Below are 26,009 nucleotides of genomic sequence, written 5' to 3'. Positions count from 1 at the left end.
ATTACTGCTTGTAAGATTTTTCATGTATCTTCATAGTTTTAGTTTAACTGTTTTGTAAAAACCAGTATTATTCTTTGGGGGTGGTTAAGTTATATCTTTGTATTAACTATTAACATATTTAGGTCAAACAAAAGCATATTAAAATTATACTACATCAGAAATAGACATTTCTAATAGACCTTATTCATGACTGGTTATGTAGGATGATACTCATAAGCATTTCTGCATTATTTTTATGATGTTCTGCTGAGAAAGCACCCTATTTTTTGACATATACTAATACGTAATATTGGAGCTTTAGTGGAAAACAATATTCTGTCGTCAGTGGCTTTACCATACAGGTGCTACTGAAGAAATCTGTAAAACTTTCATTTGAACACTGTAGTTCTTTTTGTGTTGAGTAATACTCCATTATAAAATCAGTTTAAGAAATTATTTAAAAGTCATTGCAGTATTTAATCACTGAAAATTTCATGACAGCACTCTTTTTTTTTATAGTTTGATTATATTTCTAGAATTGTATAGCATGGTGATGGTTGCATAATCCAGCACTTAGGAGGCAGAAACAAACTAATCCCTATGAGATAGAGGCCAGCCTGCTCTACATAATGAGTTTCAAGCCAACAAGGGCTATATAATGAAACTCGGTCTCATAAAAAAATAAAAATAAAAAAAAAGAAAGAAAGAAAAAAAACATTTGAGGATGACAAATTATTGTTGATACTGTTATAATAATGCCTTTTTGATTAGATGGTAAGGATCTGTAGTTTTCCTTTTAATGTCTTTATGGGTGAAAAAACAGGAATTTTTTGTGATTAGACATTGCAAAATTTCATAATTTGTTGAGTCTTGCCCAGTTGTCTGTATGGATTCAGTATTCTGTTTTTACTTCATTTGTATATGATTACAGAATAGCCTAATTAAAAACAGTGAAGAGTTGCCTAAAATAAACATTGGAAATTATTTAGTTGGTATATATAAATATGTACCATTTTTGTTTGAGAAAGATTAACATCTGATAATGGTAGTGACATTATGGATACATGGAGTTGTAAACAATTAAAACAGTTAAAGTGATTAATTTTGGATCTTTTGTGTTGGGAGAGCTGATGTGCTTGATAAGAGTTATTCCTGCCTCTCCTTGTCTTTTACCTCCTTCACTTTGTGGAAGAACGAAAAACACGTTTTATCTGTATTTCCTTAGTGGGGTTAAAACTAGAGCAACGTTCTAATTGTAGGTTAGTATTTCAGAGATCAGCCTTGTGGACTGCTGCTAGTATTAAGAAATAGAAAATATCAAGCGCATCATGTACAATCAATATAAGTGAGATTATTACGGAATTTTTGTTTCAATTATGGAATGTGTACATGGTTGTAATACACCATTTATTCCTTAAAGTGGGATTATTTTTTGTTTTTGTTGTTTGAAAAGGAGTGGTTTGGAAAATATTGGTGCTCATGTAGCTACTAGAAAGCAGATGTGAAAATTTTGATGGAGGACAGTAGGCAGCATTCACTCTGTTTTCAGATATGCGCCAACTAGAAGAACAACTGTCTAGGAAGAGCCAGGACAGAAGTCTGTAATATGGTGGCTCAGGATGGTGATCTCATTTTTGAGTCTTTATTGATAAGTTTATAATTAATTGGGAACCACTTAGGAATTTTACATGCTAGATCTTTATAGTTTGTTTACTTATAGAACCTGAACATAGACTTGTATAGCTGTGATTTAAACTAGAACTATTTGTTATTTTTTTATTGAAATGTTGAAAACTTGATATTGAAAGATTAAATAGGGACTCAAGTTGTTTTTGTAAAAAATGTTTTATTTTTATTTTGATTTACCCGTAGGGCATCTTATTCTGGAGAAAAGAAGGGAGAATTGTTAATGGGATTACAGTCTAGACCTAGACGCTACTGAGCTGAAATTCTACTTCTGTTCTTTTGTTGGTAAGCTAGTTTGGAAAATTTGTGTAACCTTTTCATGAAATAATCTCATAAAGTTTAAAATAAGCTAAGTGGTTTATATAAATGTCTAGAATTTTACACTCAGCAGACACTTGTTAATAATATTAGGCCCTGTTTCTTTACATTTCTCATTCTTTTAGTGTCTGTAATCTTAAATTGATCGTTAATCTTAATTGTACGTTAATGGGATTTAAAAATGCTGTTTTGTAAAGATCAAGACCATGCATTCAGAGATTAAGAAATGCTATTTACCTAGAAGAAAAATAATACATGTTCTTCTTGCTATGGAACGGCCCTGTTCTGGAACTACAGTATGAGCAGAGAGTGAATTATTTTATCACTTTTGTTCTACTAGGATTTTTTTTTTGTAATAATTACTGAAAAAAGAATGGAGAAGCCTTTTTTTGTAATCTGTTGTTAGCTTTGAATCACTTACAGATTATGCTTTTATTTCATATGCTTAAGTTGATTCTTTTTTACTTTGCTATTTTATAATCTTAAACAAATGTGTTGAAGTATGTTTGGATAAACCTATAGCTTAACTGGATAGTCTAGTTTGATTTATCTTTTAAAAGTGCCGAGTTTTTTTTAAAAAAAAGTCCTGAGTTTTATGGATTTGAATGATAAGTTAGTGACAGGAGGTCCTTAACATTTTTTTCCCTCTGAACAGATGTCTTGGCCTGCAGTGACTCCAAATCCCATAATCTTTCCAATTTTCCCCTCTACTAAGTAAGTCTCAAAAAAGTGACATTTTTATTGTACATGATTGATTTAATTCAGGCAGATATTGCAGCTGAGGAAAGACTTTATCCCAATGAGAAAGAATTTACTATGAAGAAAGTGTTAGATTTTTTTATTTTTACTTTTAAGAATTTAAGGGATGATTTTCTCTGTATCTGAGTTCAGAATGTTTTTGTATAATAAGTTGTCTTCACTTGAAAGTTTTTAATATTTTACTATGCTGAAATATATTCAATACATTCTTTTTTGTTTGTTAGTTTCCAGAGATGGGTTCTGTGTAGCTTTGGTAGCCTGGTCTTCACTGTGTAACCCAGGCTGGCCTCACACTTGTGGCACTCTTCCCTCCTCAGATTTCCAAGTGCTGAGATTACAGGCTTGGGGCAGCATGCCCAGTGGATAATTCACTTTTCTAGAAAATAGTAACCTTAGGAGGTTATTCAACAGAGGAGAGTTAATCCAACAACTAATTTCACTGGTAATGGAGTTGGTCAGGAACCAAATCAGGGGTCTATGAGCAGCCGAGATATTTGCCATAGAAAGAAGTGACCACACTCCCGTTAGGTTAGGGGCTGCTGTGAGAACAAGTAGTATTGTCTGAATATTGTCAGGGCTTAGGGCGGAAAAAAACAAAGCATGTTGGATGTTCTAGTTTAATTGTTTTTGTTGTTGTTGCTGTGATAAGACATCAAATTTATTTGGCTTAAATTAGAGTAGGAAGTCAGTAGTAGTTATCACAAGTAGTAGTTACATCACAAGTCAAGCACAGAGAGGAATGAGTGCACCTGCTCTGCCTGTGTTCTTATGTTGATATTCAGCTAGATTTCTTTACTCTTCTACAGTTCAGGGTCCAGTGGATGAACAGTGCCACCCCCAGGCTGGGTCTTCCTAAGTTTTTTAACAAGACCACACCCAATAGGCATGCCCACAGACCTGTTTGATCTAGAGATTTCCTCATTTAAATTATCTTCCTAGGTGATTCTAGGTTGTGGCAAGTTGACATTTAAAACTAACTGTCACAGTATGGTTGTATGGCAGAAGCTAGTGCATCAGAGGGCTAAGTAGTCTGACTGGAGTTCTGGAAGAGAGTGTCAGGTGGGATCCCACAGGAAATTGGGAAAAGAGGAGGAGAAATAATGGTTTCTAGTTATCTTGTTGTGCTGCCTCTCCATCGGCTACATCATTGCCCATGGTCAAGGGTGCTAGAGAAAAGCAACTGCCTATAGTACTGAGCAGCACAGGCCAGGTCTGGGGAATGATTTTGAAAGCAGTTTTTGTTGACCAGCTCAGCAGTTTTGTTGACTGTGTATAATATTCATCAGCATGTCTAATGAGAATTGGGAGTACATATTTTTCACAGAATTTGAAACTGAAATATAATTACATCATTCCTCTCCCTCCTTTTTCCTTCCTCCAACCTTGCTTTTCTTCCTTTGAAAACTGTTTAAATTCATAGCCTGTTTCTTGAATGGGTTGTTTTAACTCTTTGCTTTATGTATTATTTTGACCCATTCGTCATTCATTGATTGTTTAATCTCCATGTATTTTTGTAATTACTAGAGATTTGTTTGCTATGTTAAGTTCTATTTGCATAATGGTCAGATTTGCGATATACATGTATATACATATATCTCAAATTATTTCTGGTGTTTTGAATTTCTAAAAATTTGTTTTATATCTCAGGATGTGGTCTATTTTATTGAAACTTCTGAGTAGAATACGTATTTTCTGGTGGTTAGGTGGAATATTCTGTAGATATCTTTTGTGTGTACTTGGTAATATCTGTTTCTCCATTTTTTTTGTTTTGTTTTTGTTCAGATGACTTATTTATTGAAGAAAGTAGGGTATTGAAACCACAGTATTAAAGGGTTGATGTTCATATATGTCTTTAATTCTAACAGTAAGATGTTTGGGTGCGCTAGAGTTTGGTTTATATATGTCTAATATTGTAATGCCTTTTTGGTTAATTGTTTCTTTGATTAGAATGAATCTTTTCTGATTTGTTTGAGGTTGAAGTCTTATTTTGTCAGATAGTAGGATAACATTGCCTACTTCCTTCCTGTTCCCATTTGATTGGAGTACTTTTTCTATCTTTTCGTTTAAGTTAGTGCCTATCTTTAAAGCTGAGTTTCTTGTAGAGAACAAGAACAGATGGATTTTGTTTTTTAATTTATTCAGATAGCTTGTGTCTTTTGATTGGATAATTGAGGCCATTAGTATTTAGTTTTTTTGTGGAAAGATTTGTTGTACAATCATTTTGGTACTGGTTTTTTTCTTGTGTTCTCAGTCGTCCTTTGTGTTTTTGGTAGTTATAGTTTCATTTGTGTTTTTCATATGTATTTTTATATATAGTCTCTTGCCTCTGCTTATTTCTTCTTTAGTCCAGTGTATTACTTCTTGCATTTTTTTAAAGGTTGGTCTGCTGAATATGAATTCTTACAGCCCCTTTGGATCATGGAGACCTTTTCTTTCTCTTTCACCATGTCAGATGGTTTTGCTGCGTACAATAGTTCAGGTTGGCAGTCATGGTCTTTTAGAACTTGACTCTACGCAGTTCTATCAAAGTTTGCACCTGGGAATTAGTGGTTATTCTGGTGGATTTTCCATTATATTTGACTTAAAAATTTTTTTTTTTACAACTTTCAGAACTTTTTCTTTGTTCTGTGTGTTCAGTAGTTTAATTGTCATGTTATGGGGAGTTTATATTATGCTCTTGGTGTACAGTATGAGCTTTTTTGTATCGATATGGATATTTCTGTCTAATTAATATTTCTTGTACAACCTTGTTGAAGATCTGGTCTGTGCCATTAACATGGGCTTCTTCTCCCTTAAATATGCTTATAATTTGAAGATTTGATCTTTTTATTATGTTTTACAGTTCCTGCTTGTTCCTTTCGTGTGTTAATTTTTAATATATTATTTATATATTTGCTTTATATGCTCTAATTCCTCTACTCTGTCTTCAAGTTCTAATTATCATCTACTTGATCCATTCTACTTATAAGACTTGAGCTTTCTAACTGGAATGTTGAATTGGTCTACTTTCCTTTCATCATGAGTTCTCTTTGGACAATCCTGGATTATCTCTATCCCTTCATTCAATGTTATGCTTGTGTTTTCATGAGTATTACTTATGCATTTATTCTAAGTTCATTCTCTCTTAGTTCATTGTTTCTTTTTGTCATCTTCAAACTCTTTGATTAAGTTTATGAAATTAAAAAACATTCTGTGTCCTGGGGTTCATCTACGTAAATGTATTTGGAGAACATTTTTATAGGATTTGTGGATTATTTTTGGGGGTGGGTGGGTGGTACTATCTTTCTCTTTTATATTGTTTGTATTTTTCTGATGAGACCTGGGCATGTGGACTTTTTTGTTGTTGTTGTTGTTGATGTTGATTTTGTGCGTGATATGGACACAATAAATTGGAATAGAGCTCAGTTTATGTGAGTCAGATTGGACCTGAAAATTGGAGATAATGTGGATGGTGTGAAGTTGAGTGGACATAGGGGCCTATACTGGTGCATAGCATTTGCCTGCTGGTCTAAGCCTGGAGGTTATGGTGGTGTGGGTGAGACTAACCAAACTAGCCCAGGGCACTGGATGTGTGACCTGGTACTGGGGGTTGAGAGCCTGCATAGAGGGAAGGATCTGGTGTCTTCACCAGGCTGGGTCCTGGTGCATTTTGTTTGGGTCTGTACTGGGAGGAGGGCGCTAGTTGGGGTGGATGGACTGCAGTTGGAGAGGAGTGTAGGTTTCCCATCTAGAATCAGGGCAAGCAAGGGCTATCTGTGAAGGCAGATGAGGTTGGTGGCACAAGTTGGGGCTCCTGCCTTACTTAATGGGTGTGTGTGGGAAGTGACAAAGGGAGGTGCTATTGGCGGCAGTCTAGTGTAGTAGTAGAAGGGATGGGTTTAGTTGGAGGCACAAGTCTGTTTGACTTTATAATTTTAAGCAACGAAAAGAAATAATTATCTAAAACTAGATATGTTCAGTTCAGATACTTACTGACTGACTGGCATTTACAGTTAAACTATAAAAATGAAAATTGGCTCTTGGTTTGGTGGCATTCAAAGTCTGTAGGAAGAAAGAAATAATTTTTAAAAGAGGCAATTTAAATTTTCATAGAGTGTGTGATGAAAGATGTCGATGTAGTTTTGTCAGAATTCAAGGGAGGAAAGAGTAATATGGGCTTGTAGTTTGTGAATGTCCTTCAGTTGGGTAGGAAACTTGCTCAGACCAAGTGTTCTGACTCAGGAAAGTGAGTTTGATCTTTGTGAGCGATACGATTCTTTTTTGTCATACATATAATAGAAGTGGAGATATTCAGGTGTAGAGGGCAGAAGAGTAGTGAAGGCTGGTGCCAGAGATTCAGAAGGCACATGTAGATTAACTGAATACTTTTAAGGAATGAGAGTCATACATAAAAATAGAGATATTATAAAGCTGAGTAACACTGTATCTTTTTGACAATTTGAAATGCATCACATAATAAATATTCACTAAATTTAAAAGTCTGTAATGCAGTGTCTTCCAGATGTCTTGCTTTGTGTAACTGTTACTTTAGTTTTAAAATAATTTTACCTGTCTTGTAAACATTGTAGCACATTTTTGTGTTTATGCAAAAGGTTATTAGAATTTGGTATTGATTTCATTGAATCTGTATGTCACTTTGGGTGTTACTAACGTCTTAATAACTCCTCTTAATGTCACAAAACACAACTGTAATCTCAATTGGGAAAAAGTAATTTTTATTCTGATGCCAAATATGAGTGACCATGGTTGGGGAACACAGATTTACATTACCTCAAATTCTGTATTCTAATATAGTAACAGTGTGATATAATTTTTATAGTGACAGAACAAAGAAAAGTCATAAATGTTCTGTTGGGAACATTAGATAGGTGGGCTAAAGCAAAGTGGGAAAATCTCTGCCATGAGCCTCAGATGTCTTCCGACAACTCCCTTAGCTTTTGGTTAGTGTGAGCTTGTGGGTTAAGTTAATACATCTCAGAAGGCTTCACCTGTTAGTAACAGGGATGTTAGGTCAGACAGAGAAGGACAAGGACTGGTTATTAAATAGGCTTAAAGTCACCCACAATAAGCTGGGCATAGTGACACATGCCTTCCTCACACTTGGAAGGCAAGGGCATGTGGATCTCTGTGAGTTTGAGGCTAGCCTGTTCTACATAGAGAGTTCCAGGACAGTCAGGGCTATTTAATGACATCCTGTCTTTAAAAAAAAGGTGGTGGAGGTACCCACAACAAATTAGAATTAGGATTATTAGGCTGTGAACCTGCAGCTGTTGCAGTTCTAATTAGTCAATAAGCCTTGAAGAGGGTTCAGTGTAAAGTGTGGTTCTTTGCAGGGTTTTTTTTTTTTTTTTTTTTTTTTTCACACTGCCTGTGAACATGGCATGTCTTTTCACTTATGTAGATCTTTCATTTCTGTCAACAAGTTTTCAGTGTTCAGGTCCATTTCCTACTTGTTTAGATTTGTTTCTAGGTATGTTATTCTTTAGATTCTGTTGAAAGTAGAATAGCTGTCTTGGTTTTCATTTTGAGTAATTTTTTTCTTCATGGGATCACAGGTAATTTTTCTGTGTTTATATCATATGCTGTAACTTTGCAGAACTTTTTAGCTGTGGTTAACTTATTATAGATTCTTTCGGTTTTCTATATATAGGTTCATTTCATCAATCTCCCATTTCAATTTGGGTGATATTTATTGTGTATGAGTGTATGATTAAACTCTAGTATCATGTTCAACAACAATGTTGTCTTTTTTTCTGATGTTTGAAGGAAAGCTGTTAGCTATAGATTAAAGTGTCCTTTATCATGATCCCTTTAATTACTAGTTTCCTGAGTGGGTTTTCCTTTTTTTTTTTTTTTTGTTTTGTTTTAATAAAAGAGTATTTGGGTATTGTCAGATGTATTTTTTTTTTTTTTTTGATCAGTTGATACTGTTAGGCTTGTTATTTTATTCTATTAGTGTTTCTTCTACTGGTCTTACGTTGAATATCTATGTGCTTGCAATAAATTCCACTTGGCAATGGTACATAATCCTGTTAGTATGTTGTTAGATTTTGTTACTTAGACCTTTGTGAAAGGTTTTTTGAGACAGGGTCTCTTGAGGGCAAGGTTGGTCTGGACTTACATACCTGGGGATAACCTTAACTTCTGATTTTTCTGCCTCTGCCTCCTGGTGCTGGGATTATAGATATGCTACAAAGCCTGATTTACATAGTGCTTGTGATAAAACCCAGGGCTTTCTGTGTGCTAGGCCAGCACTGTAATCAGTCTGAGCTACATCCCTAAAGACAAATGCTACTTTATAGAATGAATATGGAAGTGATTTCCTCCTTTAAAATTTTGGGAAAAATCAGAAAAAAAAATTGGTGTGGCTCTGAATGTTCATTGGACATTACTAATGAAGTCACCTGTCTTGGATTTTTCTTTCATGGAGATGTTAAATTATGGATTCAGTTTGGTGTAACTGGTTTACTGAATTTTTAAAAATTTCTATATGAGTTATTTCGGGTAAAATTTGTGTTTCTAAGAGTTTATTGATTTATATTTGCTATCTAGCTTGTTGCCAGTTAGTCATAATTTTCTCTTGCCATCCATCTTATTTATGTAAGAGTAGTAATAATGCTTTCTTTCATTGGTGATTGTAGCTCCCCCCACTATAAACCAGTCTTAAGTTTTTGTTGATTCTGTTGATCTTAATTTTCATTTTTCCTTTGTCTGTTATTTTTGGAGTAAACGTAAACTGTCTCGTTTTATTCTTTAAAGGAAGTTATTAATTTGGAATTTTGTTATTGCAAGTATTTAGACTTATGTGAACAGTGTGAACGATGTGAACAACGTCTACTATGTCTTAATTGCATACCATGCCTTTGGCATGTTGTGTTCTCGTTTCTGTTTATCTCTAATTTCTAATTTTCTTTGTTATTGAAGATAGGTTATTCCTTTGTAGCCAGAGCAGATGCTTTGTATGAGTTCAGCCTTTCTAAGTTATGGAGACATAATTTGTGGTAAACATATGGTCTTCTTAGAATAGTCTTTCTTGGAGAATTTTCTGTTCTTCTGAGGTGAATGTACATTATTGTGTTGTATTTTGTATTCTCATATTTCGTGTTCTCTCTTTGCTTTTTGCTCTATATACACACGTGTGTATATATGTATGTACAAATGTGTACATAATATAGGTGAGTTTTTGTTGAATTGTATTATTGCTTGTTTGTTTTCTTACTAATCTTCTTTGTAGATGTTATGTCCATTATATAAAGTGTCGGGTTTCCTCCTAGTTGGATATGACCATTGCCAATGTGAAGTAGTGCAACTGTGATCATTTGCATGACACTCTCCTCTGCTGGGCTCATTACTATTACTTCATAGGAGGGAGTGGAGGTTCACAAGGTTCATGAAATCTTCATGAGACTTTCTCTCTTCAGGAGATTATATAAAAGGTAAACAATTGAATGGGTGGGACTCTTAAGTGGTGTAGTTACTTGTCACTTGCCCAGGAAATTTCCTCATGGTGTAGTTCTCTGTTGCTTTAGAGACTTCCTGGTAGTTGGGTTGCCTTTACATTGCCTATGATCCTGAAGGCAACCCCAGTAAAATCATAAGATTCACTAAATTGGAGTTGGGATTAAGGTTGTACACCACCAGCACTGGCTCACAAAGTAGATTTTTATATGGCTTTTTAATACACCTTTGATTTTGTTGAACATTCACTCTCTACCTCCTCATCTGTGCCTCATCTTTAAACTTTTCTAGAGAACCTTATCATGAGCATACCACTTGTTAACCTGTGATACAATGTCTCTTTTAGTTTTGTAAGAGAAACTCTTAGATGTGCATAGTAGGAAATGTGTTTAAGAACATTTTGTGTTGTGGTTAATAATGTTTATTATTAGCCTTATAATTATTATAGAGATATTATCTAATCCGTTGTTACAATTAATAAAGACAATAAATACCTGATAGATTTTAGAATAGCTTTATTTCACCAGGGGCATGGCAGATATTACCTCCTAAGCTATCTTTACCTCCCAAGCCCTCATCCCATGTGATTGGCTCTGATAATTTCTTTTTGGGCTACCTTTCATCCATAATCCATAAATACTTGCTTATTCTTTCATCTGGACCATTTTCCTCCATCCACTTCTATCTGGTCGTGTGCTGCTTTCCACGTAACCCATCACGGCTCCCTCGTCCTTTCTCCTCTGGTACCTCTCTCTTTTCCCATGATCCTTCTGTTCCTCAAAGCCTTAAACCTTTGCCTCACCTACCTTATTTCTGTCCTGCCCAGGTATAGTCTTTCTATTGGCCACACAGGGATAATTTCTTTGGCAAGGTTTACACAATAAGGACAGGTGTATGCAAGAATGTGCTTGTCTGGGTAGCAACCAGATCTTGGGGGCCAGTAATTAGCATCAGAATACACAGTACCAGAGCAGCCACACAATGTAAAACATTGTGATGGACAAATCTGGAATCACTCACATACACATCAGCTAGAGGTAGAGTGAACAAGTTATGGCACACCAATGCACATAACCCCAGTGGAAGGATGGCTCAACCTCCAAAGGTTTTATGACCTACAGCTTGAGAGCTGCTGGCTTCACTTTATTCTATACAGAGAGTGAACAGATACTCTTTTCCATTTATTTAAATTGGAAGGCATAATATGAATTTTACTCAATATGAATTATAATTGGTGAGAACATAGATATTGTAATGGTATTATATGCATTTTTGAAAAAGGAATTTAAAAAATTTCAACCTGAAAACCTCCTTAGAACATTTGCTACAAGACTTAGTATAGCATGTTTATATTTTTCTCTTTCTTTCTGTATAAGAAGTTGGCTTTCTATGAAGAGATATAAATACGTCTTTTGTTTGTATAGCTTTTTTGTTCAGTTTTGAATGAACTTCAGTGAGTAACATTAACTATTTGTGTTTAATTCACAAAGATAAAAACCACTATAAAATTACTAAACTACTTTGTTTATTTGATTTTTGTGTGGTAAAATATTTAAAACATTGTTTCTATAGTAGAATATAAATTATTTCTTTTACTTAGATATTTATTACATTGATTTTTGTTGTAAAATTTTTGATTATAGTAGTTTAAATAATCCAATCAGTAACCATCTATGAAGTCAAATTTGGTCTCTTAAAGTGATTCTAGGAACTTTATTCATAAACTATACCTAGAGTTCTTGTTGATTAACATTTTGGTATGGGCTGTACTTGACTATAGAAATTTTACAAATGTTATTGAACAGTGAGAATGAGTGCAGTGCCATCTCTTAGAACAGAAGGATTAATTTTAATATATAATAAAATAGCATTAAAATGAAGTAGAAATGGCATATAACCTTAGTTTTTCTTAAAAGTGACATGAAAATAAGTATCTCAAACATAGTATAATTAAAAGTTATAATAACTATTCTTGATGTCTTTGAATTTAAATTATCTCAAATTAAGTAACAGATTTAAATTGCATTTATAATTATATGGTGGTTTATACTTTTTAAACAAAAAGCATTTACCAAAAATTATCCCAAGTTTAGGGAGCCTAATTTAATTGAAAAACTTTAAATAACCTTTAAAGTTAATGATTTTTATTTACACTTGTTAGGAACTTAAATCCAAAAATAATAACCTATATATCTTTACATGTAAATGTCAATCTAATCAAAGATGACTGAAAATTAATGACTTTATTTACAAAAAGGTCGTAGAATTTTAGATCTAACTTTTTGTTAAAAGATTTTATATAAATTATAAGAATGGCTTAATTGTAAAATTCATAATGATAATTTAAAATCAGAATATTTAATTTATTATAATTTCAGTTCAGATATGTAATTATGAATAGTTATAACTTTAACTATATAGAATTTGAAGTAAGTCACATAACCTTTTAAGATAATTTTTATAATTAGGTGAGAACAAGGCATGAACTATTTCCACTTGATTTTCTTGCTAATAGTTACAGCTTAATACTAGTGTTAGTTCTTAATTGCTAGGAAAAGATGATGATAAAGCAGTTAGCAAGTATTCTTCTGTAAATACTATGTAGTGAATTTTAAGAATTAACCATTAAAAAAAAAAAGCTACTTGAAAAGTTCCAGAAGAACCTTTGCCTGAAATCCCAGGGACTTGGGTGGTGGAAGCAGGAGGATCAAAGCTCAAGGCTAGCCTGGCCAATTAAATAACACACACACAGACACGCACACACACACACACACACACACACACACACACACATGTTCATAGGTGCATCATTCCTGTTGTATCTGGAAGATACTGTTTTTTTAGGAGTCATCCATGATGTTTGGCTCTTACAATCATTCTCCCTCTTCTGCATAGATCCTGGAGCGTTGGGGGAAAGGGTTTGATGACATTCCCTCTAGAGCTGAGTACACCAAAGTTTCTCACTCTTTGTGGGTCTCTGTTAATTCTCATCTTCTGTGGGAAGAAACTCCTCTGATGGGGTTTAGCAAGGCAATGGTTTGTGGATATAACAGAATATTATTAGGAGTCATTAGAATAATAGTAGCAGGTTTTTACCTAGGTCTGTTAACTGTCTTGTCTCAGGTTCTTGGCAACTAGCATTAACAGGTATGAGTTTCATCTCATGGAGTGGATCTTAAATACATTAAAAAAAAGTGGTTGGTAACACCCATAACATTTGTGCCTCTATGGCACCAATATATATTGCTGGCAGGAGTGTTGTAGGTCTTGGGGTGTGTAGCTTGGTGATATTGATTATTACCTTTCTTTTCTAGTAGTGTATAGAATACCTTCTAGTACCATGAATGCTAGTCAACAGGGGTGAAGCTTCTAGTTGGACAGCAGTTTGATTCCTCTGTGCTTGAAGACATAAATAGTTATTACCCTCAGCAACAGGGTTTTGCCAACAGGATATAGAGAGGAAACAACAGCTTTGGCAATAGTCTGATGTTTGGGGGAGGTGCTGAACAAAGGATTCCTTTGTTCAACAACTCAACAATCTGTAACTATTTCTGGCACTGGAGGTTTTACTTGGTAGTATAATATATCTAGTTGGGCCATTGTTTCTGTGCTCTGTTTATTTGGATTATTAATTTTCTTGATGTTAAATATTTTTAGATCTTTATATGTTTTAGATTCTAATCCTTTAACAGATATATAATTGATAAAGATCTTTTCCCATTCTGTAGGCTGTCACTTTGCTCCAATGACCCATGTCTTTTTCTGTACAGAAGCTTTTCAGCCTTATGATGTCTCACTTATTAATTGTTGTTTTTAGTGCATGTACTATTAGTGTCTTGTTCAAAAATTTCTTTTCTGTGTTAAAGAGTTTAAACTAGTTTTTTACTTCCTTTTATCATATTCAGAACATCTGGTCCTTTTTATCAGTTGTACAGCCACCCAGTTTGACCATCATCATTTGTTAAAGGTGCTATCATTTCCCAAATGTGCTTCTTTGTCAAAAATCATATGTCCATATGTATGTGGACTTATACCTGGGTCTTCATTCTGATTCCATTGAGCAGTGTGTCTTTTTATGCAGTACTATACTGCTTTTATTGCTGTCACTCTGTAACACAACTTGCAGTCTGTGATGGCTATCCTTCCAAACAGTTTTTTATTTTACTTTTTTTATTTAGCATTATTTTAGCTATGCTGGGCCTTTTGTATTTCCATATGAAGTTGAAGATTTTTTTTTAACTTCCTCTGCACAGTTGTGTTTGAATTTTCATTGGGATTGCATTGAAGATTGATGTAAATTGCTTTTGTTATGATGACCATTTTCATAATATCGGTACTATGAATCTATGAGCATGAGAGATCTTTCCATCATCTAATGTCATCTTCAGCTTCTTTCTTCAGTGTCTTAAAGTACTTATTATTCAAGTCTTTCACTTAACTTGGCTAGAGTTATTCCAAGGAGGTGAAAAATTGGGCTCATTGTGAAAGGTAACAGTTTCCCGATTTCTTTCTTTTAATTTTTATTTTTTATATTAATTAAAGTTTATTTACTTTGTATCCCAACTGTAGTCCCCTCTCTCATTCCCTCCCAATCTCACCCTCCCTCTCTCATCTCCTCCCTGCCCCTTTCTAAGTCCACTGATAGGGGAGGTCCTCCTTCCCTTCCATGTGATCCAAGTTTATTAGGTCTCAGGACTGGCTGCAGTGTCCTCCTCTGTGGCCTAGCAAGGCTGCTCATCCCTGGAGGAAGGGGGGTTATCAAAGAGTCCACCGCTGAGTTCATGCCAGAGACAGTCCCTCTTCCCCTTACTAGGGAAACCCACTTGGATACTGAGCTGCCATGGGCTACGTGTGAGCAGGGGTTCTGGGTTATATCCATGCATGGTTGGAGAATCAGTCTCAGAAAAGATCCCTGTGCCCAGATATATTTGGTCCTTGTGGAGCTCCTATCCTCTCCATGTCTTACTAACTTCCCCTTCTTTCATATGATTCCCTGCACTCTTCCCAAGGTTTGGTTATGAGTCTCAGCATCTGCTTTGATATACTGTTAGGTAGAATGGCAGAGAAACGCTTAAAGAATGCTCAACGTCCTTAGCCATCAGGGAGATGCAAATCAAAACAACCCTGAGATTTCACCTTACACCTATCAGAATGGCTAAGATCAAAAACTCAAGTGACAACACATGCTGGAGAGGTTGTGGAGAAAGGGGAACCCTCCTCCATTGCTGGTGGGAATGTAAACTTGTACAGCTACTCTGGATATCAATCTGGCGCTTTCTCAGAAAATTAGGAATAGCGCTTCCTCAAGATCCAGCCATACCACTCCTAGGCATATATCCAAAAGATACTCAAGCATACAAAGAAGGACCTTTGCTCAACCATGTTCGTAGCAGCTTTATTTGTAATAGCCAGAAGCTGGAAACAACCCAGATGTCCCTCAGTTGAGAAATGGATACAGAAATTCTGGTACATTTACACAATGGAATACTACTCAGTAATTATAAACAAGGAAATCATGAAATTTGCAGGCAAATTGTGGGTTCTAGAAAAGATCATCCTGAGTGAGGTGTCCCAGAAACAGAAAGACACACACGGTATACACTCACTTTTAAGTGGATACTAGACCTATAAGATAGGATAAACATACTAAAATCTGTATACCTAAAGAAGCTAAACAAGGAGGAAGACCTGGGCTAAGATGATCAATCCTCACTTAGAAAGACAAATGGGATGGACATTGGAAGTAGGAGAAAACAAGAAACAGGACAGGAGCCTACCATAGAGGGCCTCTGAAAGACTCGAATTTGTGTATTAATTGGATCCTGTTACTATGCAGAAAGTATTTATCAGCTGCAGAAGTTTCCTGGTGAAGTTTTTAGGGTCTTTTATGTCTAAAATCATATCATCTACAAATAAAGCTACTGTGACTTCCTTTTCTCTTTGTATGCTCTTGATCTCTTTCAGTTGTGTTACCACTGTAGCTAAGATTTCAAATACTAGATTGAATATGTGTACAGAGAGTGGACATGCTTGTCCTCTTCCTGACTTAAGAAGAAATGCTTTGAGTTTCTTTCCATTGACTTGTTGGTTATGGGCTTGCTGTAAATTACCTTTAGTATGTTGAGGTATGCTCTTGGATCCGTAGTTTTTTTCCAGGACTTTTATCTTTAAGAGGTGTTCGATTTTTGTCAAAGAGCCTTTTCTGCATCTAATGAGATGATCATGTTGTTTTTGTCTTTCAGTCTGAAAGTTATATGGTAGATTATGTTTATCGATGTATTTGTTTTGAACTATCCCTGCAGCTCTGGGATAAAGCCAACTTGATCATGGTGGATGATCTTTTTATAGGTGTTCTTGGATTTGGTTTGCATGTATTTTATTGAGAATTTTTGCATCTGTGTTCTTAAGGGATATTGAGCTGTAATTTTTTTCTTCTTCTTTTAATTGTTGGGTTTTTGTGTAGTTTAGGCACCAAGGAAGTTGTGTCCTCTTAAAAAGAATTAAGACATATTGTTTTACTTTTTATTTTGTGGAATAAATTGTGAAGTATTGATGTTATTTCCTCTTTAAAGTTGTGGTAGAATTCTTACTGAATCCATCTGTCCTTGAGCTTTGTTCGTTGGATGACTTTTTTTTGTGTGTTTTGAAATTTTTTTATTTTTAAATTTAATTCTATGTATATATTTATTTATTACAATTTATTAACTTTGTACCCCTCTGTAGCTTCTTCCCTCATCTCCTCCCAGTCTTACCCACCCTCTGTCTTCTCCCCCATGCCCTTTCCCCCGTGGTTGGATGACTTTTAATTACTGCTTCTGTTTTACTAAGGGCTATGAGTCTGTTTAAATTATTTGCTCTTTAGTGTAGTGTTCTTTTTTAAAACTCTACTTTTTTGAGGGTATTTGGGCCTCAACCTTCTTTCCAAACTGTCAGCCCTAGGTAGAAGGGAGAGAAGGTTAGTGGGGAGAGAGGGCCCAGAACCCTTTATTTCTCCCAGCTGTTCAGGGCTATAGCAATCTTCAGCAGCAGCAAACCAACCAGCAGTCACAGCCAAGTCATGGCACCCTGAAGCGAACCACCTCTTCAGCTCCTCAGATAATTTAATACTAGTAAATACTGTTCCAGAAAACATTTGATAGCTTTAAGGCAAAATATAAAACATTAAAGGTTATAAATATTATATGGCAGAATGTTCTTGTATTTTTTAAAAAATGGATAGCTAAAAAATGAAAACCTTTTTTTATGACCATTTTACTGTTTATTACTATTTCTAAAAGTGTTTCAAATGTCATAGTTAACAAAGTGAAGAACAAAGGCTTATGTCAAAGCAAAGTCCCAAAGGCTTATGGACAAGTCAGGAAGAATTCAAGAATGCTTTATATGGAATGTATGAGAAATGTTCAGTGAAGACGAATTTATCTTTCACTTATTGTTTGACCCTATGGTATGATAATTAGAATGTAACTAAATTCTGATTGCAAAATTAAGTGATCTCACTGTGCTTTCCAAGACTTTGAGGTTTTCACATTTAAGGGCACAAATGTCCTTAAGTTTAGATGTCAGCCACTTAATTTGTCATTGTAAGTTTTTGTCTTTATATCTGAAGTCCAGCAAAATTTTATACCTTGCATGTTAGCTCCAATAGAGGAAGCTCAACTTTGAGGCTGAATTTCTAAAACTTGACATAGTTTGTGACTAATACGGTTCACTTCCCATAATTTTATGGACTCACAATATGGCTTATGTGTGAATGAAATGCCGTCCATATTAACAAAGGTCATCCTTGCTATTGTCCCACTGCAGAAAATTTGTAATGGCTTGGTGAAGATAGAAAAACCATCAGAAAGGCTAAAGCACTCCCATACTGTAAGTATCTTTTTGGAAAAAAAAAAGTTTAAGAATATTTTATGTCCATTTATTTTGGGGAAAATATGTTAAAATATATGTAAAATATAGAGGTGGATAGTATAATCATCTTAATAATTTATAAGAACTAATCTTGTGTTGCTTTTAAAAATTGAAAATGTGTTTTTATGTATTAAGATGAGGATTTTTCCAGTAGCATTGAAAAATATTTCTAATTCTAACAAGGATTGATTATTCTATATACATTTGCTTATTTAAAATTATCAGAATCCAGAAAATCATTGTAGTTTTATAGGTTGTGACTTGTTTGGTTGGCTTATTGTTTAGGTTATTTTGCAGAATTATTTATTTGCTGATTTATTTATGTATTTCATTATTTATTTATTTGATTATTTAGTAAATTATTTATCTGATGAATTATTAATATATCTTCATGACATGCTTTAAATTATTTATAACTTAATTTTGAGTTTATTGCTTTTAGACGCTGCATTGTTACTGACTAGGTTTGATTTTTTCTTTGTGGTTCTTGAAAATTAAAGTATTAGCTCTGAGGCAGAGTATATTCATTCCAATGCCATAGACTTCTTTTTATTTTTATTTTGTTGGTAATTGATGACAGTGATAAGATTTTAGCTTTGCTTTGTGTTTAGCATTAAATTATCCTTTTAGGGTTACTTGAGTGTGATAAAGTCAGGATATTGTGTATGTGGTCATTGTGAGTCACTTGCTGATTAATGACACAATGTTTCATGTGTAAACAAAAAATGGAACTTGTTAAACCTATCTTCCACATTATTTTATGTCCTCCAAAGGCAGGTGTGCATTTCTTAACTTGTTTTAGAATAAATGGTGAATTTACTTGGTTTTAGTGGCAAATCTGTTTTACCACTGGAAAGTTTTTAGGAAAGTTTACAGAATTGAATTGCAACTTGGGTTTGGATCCGTTTTTGTTTAAAATCAATTCTGTAGGCATTGAGAAAACAGCAAGATGTTTATATAAATTTTTATATCACTTATAATGACATTTATTTCCTATATCTTACAAATAATATTTTAATAAATTAGACTAGTTTCTATTATTAAGCAGTGAATATCATTTCTTCTTCTAATTCTATTTAATAATCATAATTATCAGGGCTTTTCTTGATTAATTTATGAATAGGTGAATTGTCACTTGAATAAAGCATGCCTTGTCTGCTACATGTTCTTCATTTCTAGTTTTTTTGCTGTACAGTTTTTATACTTGGGAGAGAAGCTACATTGTATCTCTCAAGTTGAGATACTATGGCTTCTATAGATAGGTTCTATTACAGAATTGTCAATTGTGCAATCTGAAATTCTTATTTTGAAATATTGATTATATTAATATTTAAATATTGCAGTAGTATCTTATGTTTGACTTGAAATGTGTTCTTCAGTGATTTATTTAACTTGGTTTTAGAAGTGTGAATATCATATTTATTTGTGACTTTTGTATTCTGGAGATAAAGTACTTCATATACTGTTAGATATGAAAATCCATTTTTAAATGTGCTTTTGTATACTTGTGTGGTCTTTTGAAGAAAAAAAAGTTGCTTTCTCCGTTGCTGAATAAAGTATATATGAGTGGTCATGGTAATCTACCGAGAGTACACTATTACTAACATCTGTTGATGGAGTGCTGACTAAAGTGTACAGGTGATCACTCCTTTGATGATACACGGGTATGTGCAATTAGTCAAGCATAGGCATCTAAGAATTTATTTGACAGTAAGATGATTTTAAGCACTATTTTTGGAAAAGAGATAATACTATAACCTATTACAGGTAGTATATTACTCACTTATTACCATATGCTGCCCAGTGTTCATATATTTTACTTGGATTTCTTGACTTTCCCAATGAGCTAACTACTGTGCTATGGCTTGAATAGGAATGGCCCCTCCAGATTCACATGTTTGAATGCTTGAAGGTGTGGCCTGTGGAGGTGAGCTTTGAGCGCTCCTGTATGCTCAAGTCCCACCAGTATGACACAGTCTCCTGCTGGCTGTGGATCAAGATATAGAACACTCAGCTCTTTCCCCAGCACTGTCTGTCTGGATGCTGCTATGCTTCTTGCCACAATGATAATGGACTAAACCTCTGGACTGTAAGCCAGCCCCAATTAGATGTTTACTTTTATCAGAGTTGCCATGGTCACGGTGTTGCCTCACAGCAGTGGAAACCCTAAGACACATTGTGATTGTAATTCTTTATCTTGAGGATGAGGAAATCGAGAGTTGGAGATGTTGAGCAACTGGCTCATTGTCATACAGCTGAAAGTAAGTGGAGAGTATAGATACATGTGTAGATAGTATTGTATAGTATTTAACCAGAGATCTCTCTACATTCTAGAGGATTTATTTGGTTACCCGTCTCTTACAGGCTTAGCCTGCTCAGTATATTCAGTTTGTGTTATACTTAATTCTCTTTATCTAACAGTAGACATCTACTTGAACTGCTTGGATTTTCTGATTAGATTCTTAAAATTTGTATAGCTGAACAATACTGCATACTTGTATCTTTGAGATCTTGTGTATTTGCCTGTTACATAATCAGATCTTTGGCACTTAAACTCAAAGCCATTCTTAGGGCTCTGTTTGTTCAAGTATGATTTGTTCATAAGAATAATATTTTTAGGGCTAGATATAGATTTTTAAAAAGAATGACTGATGCTTAGGTTTTACATACATGACCACACACTATTAAATCAAACCTTACTATAGAAAGTAATTATTTTAGCTTCTAACACATCTCCCTATTTTTGAGACGGAGTCCCACTATCTAGCCCGGCTGGCATGGAACTTGTTATCCTCCTTTCTTAACCTCTCAAGTGCTGGGGTCAAAGGCATGTACCACTATGTCCAGTTCAACATTATTTTTAAAGTACATATAATTATCTAAAATACTCTTGGGAGTCTCAGAGTATAAGAAGAGATGTCAGTTTGCGTGAGGCTGATGGGGAAGGGTTTTACAACTCTGTTTGCTACCTGAAAACATGGAGCTTTTCATCCTGGATCTTAAATAAGTATGCCAAACACATCAGAAAACAGATGCATTAAACAGCAGTGTTGTGGGTTATGTGAATGCCATAACAAGCAGGGTAGATATTCAAAGTTAAAGTTAGAAATATTTATTCAAATAATGTTATATCACAAAATCCTCTGCAGTTGGCTTAGTGATATGAAATATGACCATTGCTATAATGACAGTAATTTTGTCTCCTTATCTAGTCGTTTCAGAACAGTTTTGAAACTTTTACTTGTCAGGATAGAAGGTTGTAGATGGAACTTTCCTATATTCTCATAGTCTGTTGAGCAGGACTTTCACTTGACATACAGTATCATTAAACTTGTTTTCTTGTATAGATAATAATTAATGTTTATTACAGGCCTGATTTTGAACTTTTTTTTAATATAGATGAAACCAATTTCTATTATGGGTTTTCAAAGCGTGTATGTTGTCTGTTGAACAGGACTTTCACTTGATATGTAATGTCATTAAACTTGTTTTCTTGTCTAGATAAAACTTACTTTCACTATGGACCACTATTTGTCTTTTGTTTGCTTGTTTTTTATACCAACCAGTGTGATTGGTGGCTATGTCTTTTGGTAAAGGCTGACCCTATACTTGTTAAATTATGCCTTATCCTATTAATATAGAAGTGAGGTAATATTTTATGTTGTAGTCAAGTTTACGTTTTTTGATTTTTTTTTTTAATTTTTAATTTTTTTCTTACAAAATATTTTGGTCGTACTCTCCTCTTCCCAGAGTTTTCTCAGATCTTAGATCCCCACCTATTTTCATGTTCTTTCTTCAAATAAAACAAAACCAAGAAAATGACATAAAACAAAACAAAACCCACTAAATCGTAACAGATATAGCATGTGTAAAACCATGTAATTCTTATTGTATTGGTCAGCTACCTCTTACCATGAGGCCTGCCTTGGAGAGTGCTTGATACACCCAGTGACACTGCATTTGAGGAAACCAATTTTCCCTCTCTGAGATGGTATAAATAACAAATAGCTTCTTGTTCAGAGGTGGGACTTGATGTTTACTTCCCTTTTTCTGTGCTGGATTTGTCTGCTTTGAGCCTGTGCAGATCCTGTGCATGCTTTCACAGCCTGTGAGCTCATATGTGAATCAGTCTTGCCTATGGAAGATAACTGTTTTCTCACAAAGATCTACAACCTCTGGCTCTTAAAATCTTTTTGCCTCCTCTTTCACATAAATCCCTGAGCTGTGAAGGAATGGGTTAGATAAAGACATCCCAATTAGGGTTGAATGCTTTGAACTTATTTTCAAGGTGAAAGCAAGTAAAAGTGCATTATTATTGACAACAGAAAGATCAGCACGCAAAGTATACCACACTAAAGCACATACTGTAAATTTTCCTTTATATCAAATAATGCAGCATTTTTGAGACATAGTCTCACTGTCTAGCTCAGACTAGTCTGGAACTGGTTATGCTCTAACCAATTAACACTTCTAACCAAGAAGCTGTTTGTTATTTATACCAGATCAGAGAGGGAAAATCAGTTTTCTCAAATGAGTGTCACTGGGTATATCAACTACTTTTTTTTTTTTTTAACCTCATAAGTCTGATGATTGACAAGAATATTTTACATTGTATTGAAAGTTAATCCTATTTGATAAACCTTCACTATTTACAATTTTGTGGAATGATCCAGTCATCTTATAATTTTTTCTTTAAAAGCTGTGTGTCACATATATTGATGAAGTTGACAGTTTTGCAAAAATATTCTTCAAAACTATTCTCTGAGTAAAATTTTGTGTGAGAAACTGGAAATCTCTGACAGTGTAGCTTAAATTTTCTCTCCTCTCCTTTCCCAACTGCAGGTACAGTCTTTTTATTTCTTTCCTCTTATGTTAACTTACATTATTAAGCTCCAATTAGAATCTAAAAGCTTACTTTCTAATTTGTATTTAGGTAATAGACAACTTGGTAATTTTTAAACTAGCATACCATAGTGGTATGCTTGTATATTAAAAAACGTAGAGAAATTCTTCAGCAATGATTCTTATTTATTCATGTGTATGATATCAAAGTTCTTTTCTTTAGAAAGGCCCATTTATACGTATTATCAAATGAAAGATTTGTCTGTTCATTCTCCCTTAGTTTTGTCACATGTGAAACATTTGTGAAATAACAGTATAGTTCTAAGAATGATAATATAGCTTATGTCTTGGATCCTTTGTAATTATGACAAGTAAAAGTCTGGCCACAGAACTTGTTAACTGTAAGAGTTCTTCAGTATCTCACCCATTTTGTGGATAATATGTGGTGAAGTAGTTTGGGTCTCTGCATTGATGTGATGTTTGTTGTTGTTGTTGTTGTTTTTTTGAAATAAAGTTTCAGTGTGTAGTCCCTACTGTCTTGAAACTCACTATGTAGACCAGACTGGCCTTGAACTCAGAGATGTCCCTGTTTCTGCCTCTCTAGTGCTGGGATTCAAGGCATGTGGTATCACACTTAGTCTTCTACACTGATGTTTTAGGAGAGGAATTAAGATGTTCTTGTGTTAGAATTAGGTTTTCTCTATCTAGCTGCAAAATTGATGTTTCTGTTTGTGTGAATTCTGGACTTAATAATGAAACCTTAGTAAATTTAGAGTTTATAAAACTTAACAAAAGGGGGAACCTTGTTATGCTCTGGGATTTGATCTGTAAGAGTTTTTAATAAAAACAAAAATATGATGGTTCACAAATGCAGTTTTTAGGATTACTGTGTTAGTATTTATGTTATGCATAGAAACAATAAAACCAGACACTGTAGCAGCAAAAGACAGGAGTAAAATTTGCAATTTAAATTACATTAGTATGGTGTGCTTATAGATATCTTGTATAATTTACTAGATCCTATGTTTGATTTTAAATTGATTTTCATATACATAGAAGTTGGAATATCAGTGAGATCAATTTACAGTTTTATATCAATCTTTCAGTGAAGGAAATCAAGGCAGGAACAGGGAAGTAACCTAGAGCTGATGCAGAGGCCAAGGAAGAGTGCTGATTACTGGCTTGCTTCCCATGGCTTGCTCAGCCTGCTTTCTTACAACATCCAGGGCTATAGTGATGCCCACAGATAGCATCACCCAGGGTGAGCTGTGCTTACATCAGTCATCAGTCAAGAAAATATCTCACAGGCTTGATCACAGACCAATGTAGTAGGGCATTTTCTCAGTTCAGGTTCCTTCTTTCCAAATGACTCTACCTTGTGTCAAGTTCACATAAAGCTAGCTCACACAGTCCTCATTTTTGTGTGGGATGCACATTACTGACTGAGCCATCTCCTTATCCCCTTTTTAAACATCTTATTAATGCAGTTACCTTTCCTTCCTTCCTTCCTTCCTTCCTTCCTTCCTTCCTTCCTTCCTTCCTTCCTCCCTCCCTCCCTCCCTCCCTCCCTCCCTCCCGGCCTCCCTCCCCCCTCCTTTTATTCTCCCCTTCCTTCTTCCCTCCCTCCTTTTCTAACCTCCATCTACCCTCCCTCCCTGCCCAATTTCTGCTTTTTCCCTCGAATATCCAGGCTCATTGTACACTGAAAGCTTAGCATAGGCTGGTGATGCAATGCAGAATCCTGGTAGGGGGTGACTACACTAGAAACACCCTTTTCTGGAGATAGCTTCAGTGAGACAGCAGGTGGTGGTGGTGGGGAACAAAGGCTATTTAAATCTTTGGGGAGTGGGTAGAGGCTTTTGGGATGCATGTACATAATTGGCTGAAGCCAAGATGCTGGGAATGCCTTATTTGCATAAAGAGGAATTCCTCATGCTTGCTAGACTTTCCCTTATAAGGAGAGAGGAAGTTTAACCTGTAACCTGGCCATTAGGCTACGTGACCACCCCAAGGGTAGCAGAGGTGGGGGCCTTAAGGCTAAGTGTACCAGGACATGCAGGACATGCAGGCCCAGGCCAGGGAGGGAGTAGTCTTACTCCTGCCAGTTTCAAGACGAGATTGTCAGGGTTGGATATGGCTCAACCTTACTCTTGCTCCAGGCTGGCTCCCCAGCTCCACAAACAGAAGTTTTGTCAATTTATTCTACTATATATTATTATGATTATTTTAGTCTTTCTAGTATTTTTAGAATCTGTGTGACTGAAATTTTGTTCTCTGTACTGTATCTTGAGAAGACATTTTCATTTTGAATGTAAGGTGTTTGATTTGGAGATACTGTCACATTTTTTTCCTCTTTTCTTTCTCCTTTAGCTTTCTTAGAGACCAACAGCAACAGCAGGGTGGTGACAGTTAAACAAGTGCAGTTGTATTTTTGCCCCACATAGGTAGAATATTAGCTTCTCATTGTCCTTTACATACTCTTACAAATTAACTTTTAATCAAATGTTACTCTTAATTCCTAAAAATGTATGATCTATCTTTCTTTCTTTCTTTCTTTCTTTCTTTCTTTCTTTCTTTCTTTCTTTCTTTCTTTCTTTCTTCTTTCTCTCTCTTTCTTTCTTCCACTCTCTTTTTGTGAACTAAGTCATTAGCTAATGGGGTTTGAGAGCTCCCTCTGGCTTACCAGTACTATTGTTACTATATCACTTTTTTTTTTTCTTTTCCTGGCACCCATCATGCAAAGTTTGCAAACTCTTGAAAGTTTTTTCTGGTTCTTCAGCAATCTTACCATACATTCTTTTTTTTTTTTTTTTTCTTTTCTTTTTCTTTCTAGTTGGGTGCAGTGAACTATGTTGTTGGTATTTCAGAGAGAACAGGGTTTGTACTAAGCTTTCTTCCTTTTTCTGAGGGTCTGGAATGAAAATAGTGAAGTTAAATGTTGGGTGTATTGAGGTTGAGTATAAGCAGGAGGGCCAGGGAGAAGCCCATCTCTCATCCTCTTGTGTTTTTGGCTGGGGTGAGTGATCAAGAGCTTCTTACTCCTTGAAGGCTATCTGGAC

At 34.9% G+C, this 26,009-nt stretch overlaps 1 protein-coding gene across 6 annotated transcripts in view; it reads left to right on the top strand.

Moving 5' to 3' along the window:
- The window catches only part of Tbc1d5 (TBC1 domain family member 5), a 458,701-nt gene that overhangs the window by 2,961 nt on the left and 429,731 nt on the right, over positions 1-26,009 (top strand). For 2 of the 6 annotated variants that reach the window (XM_055614085.1, XM_055614038.1), the window contains exons 2-3: positions 1,852-1,950; positions 18,004-18,066. The exons of 1 other annotated variant lie outside the window; for it this stretch is intronic. The gene's annotated coding sequence lies outside the window, so the exon portion shown is untranslated. Of the gene's footprint in view, positions 1-1,851; positions 1,951-2,638; positions 2,698-18,003; positions 18,067-26,009 lie in introns of all 6 variants that reach the window. 3 more of the 6 variants (XM_055614046.1, XM_055614055.1, XM_055614062.1) reach the window with 3 other exon arrangements.

The sequence above is a fragment of the Psammomys obesus genome, unplaced genomic scaffold (genome assembly GCF_907164565.1).
Source record: "Psammomys obesus unplaced genomic scaffold, mPsaObe1.curated_primary_1811, whole genome shotgun sequence".
Taxonomy (NCBI): Eukaryota; Metazoa; Chordata; class Mammalia; order Rodentia; family Muridae; genus Psammomys; species Psammomys obesus.
This window is presented reverse-complemented; position numbering and strand designations above follow the sequence as displayed.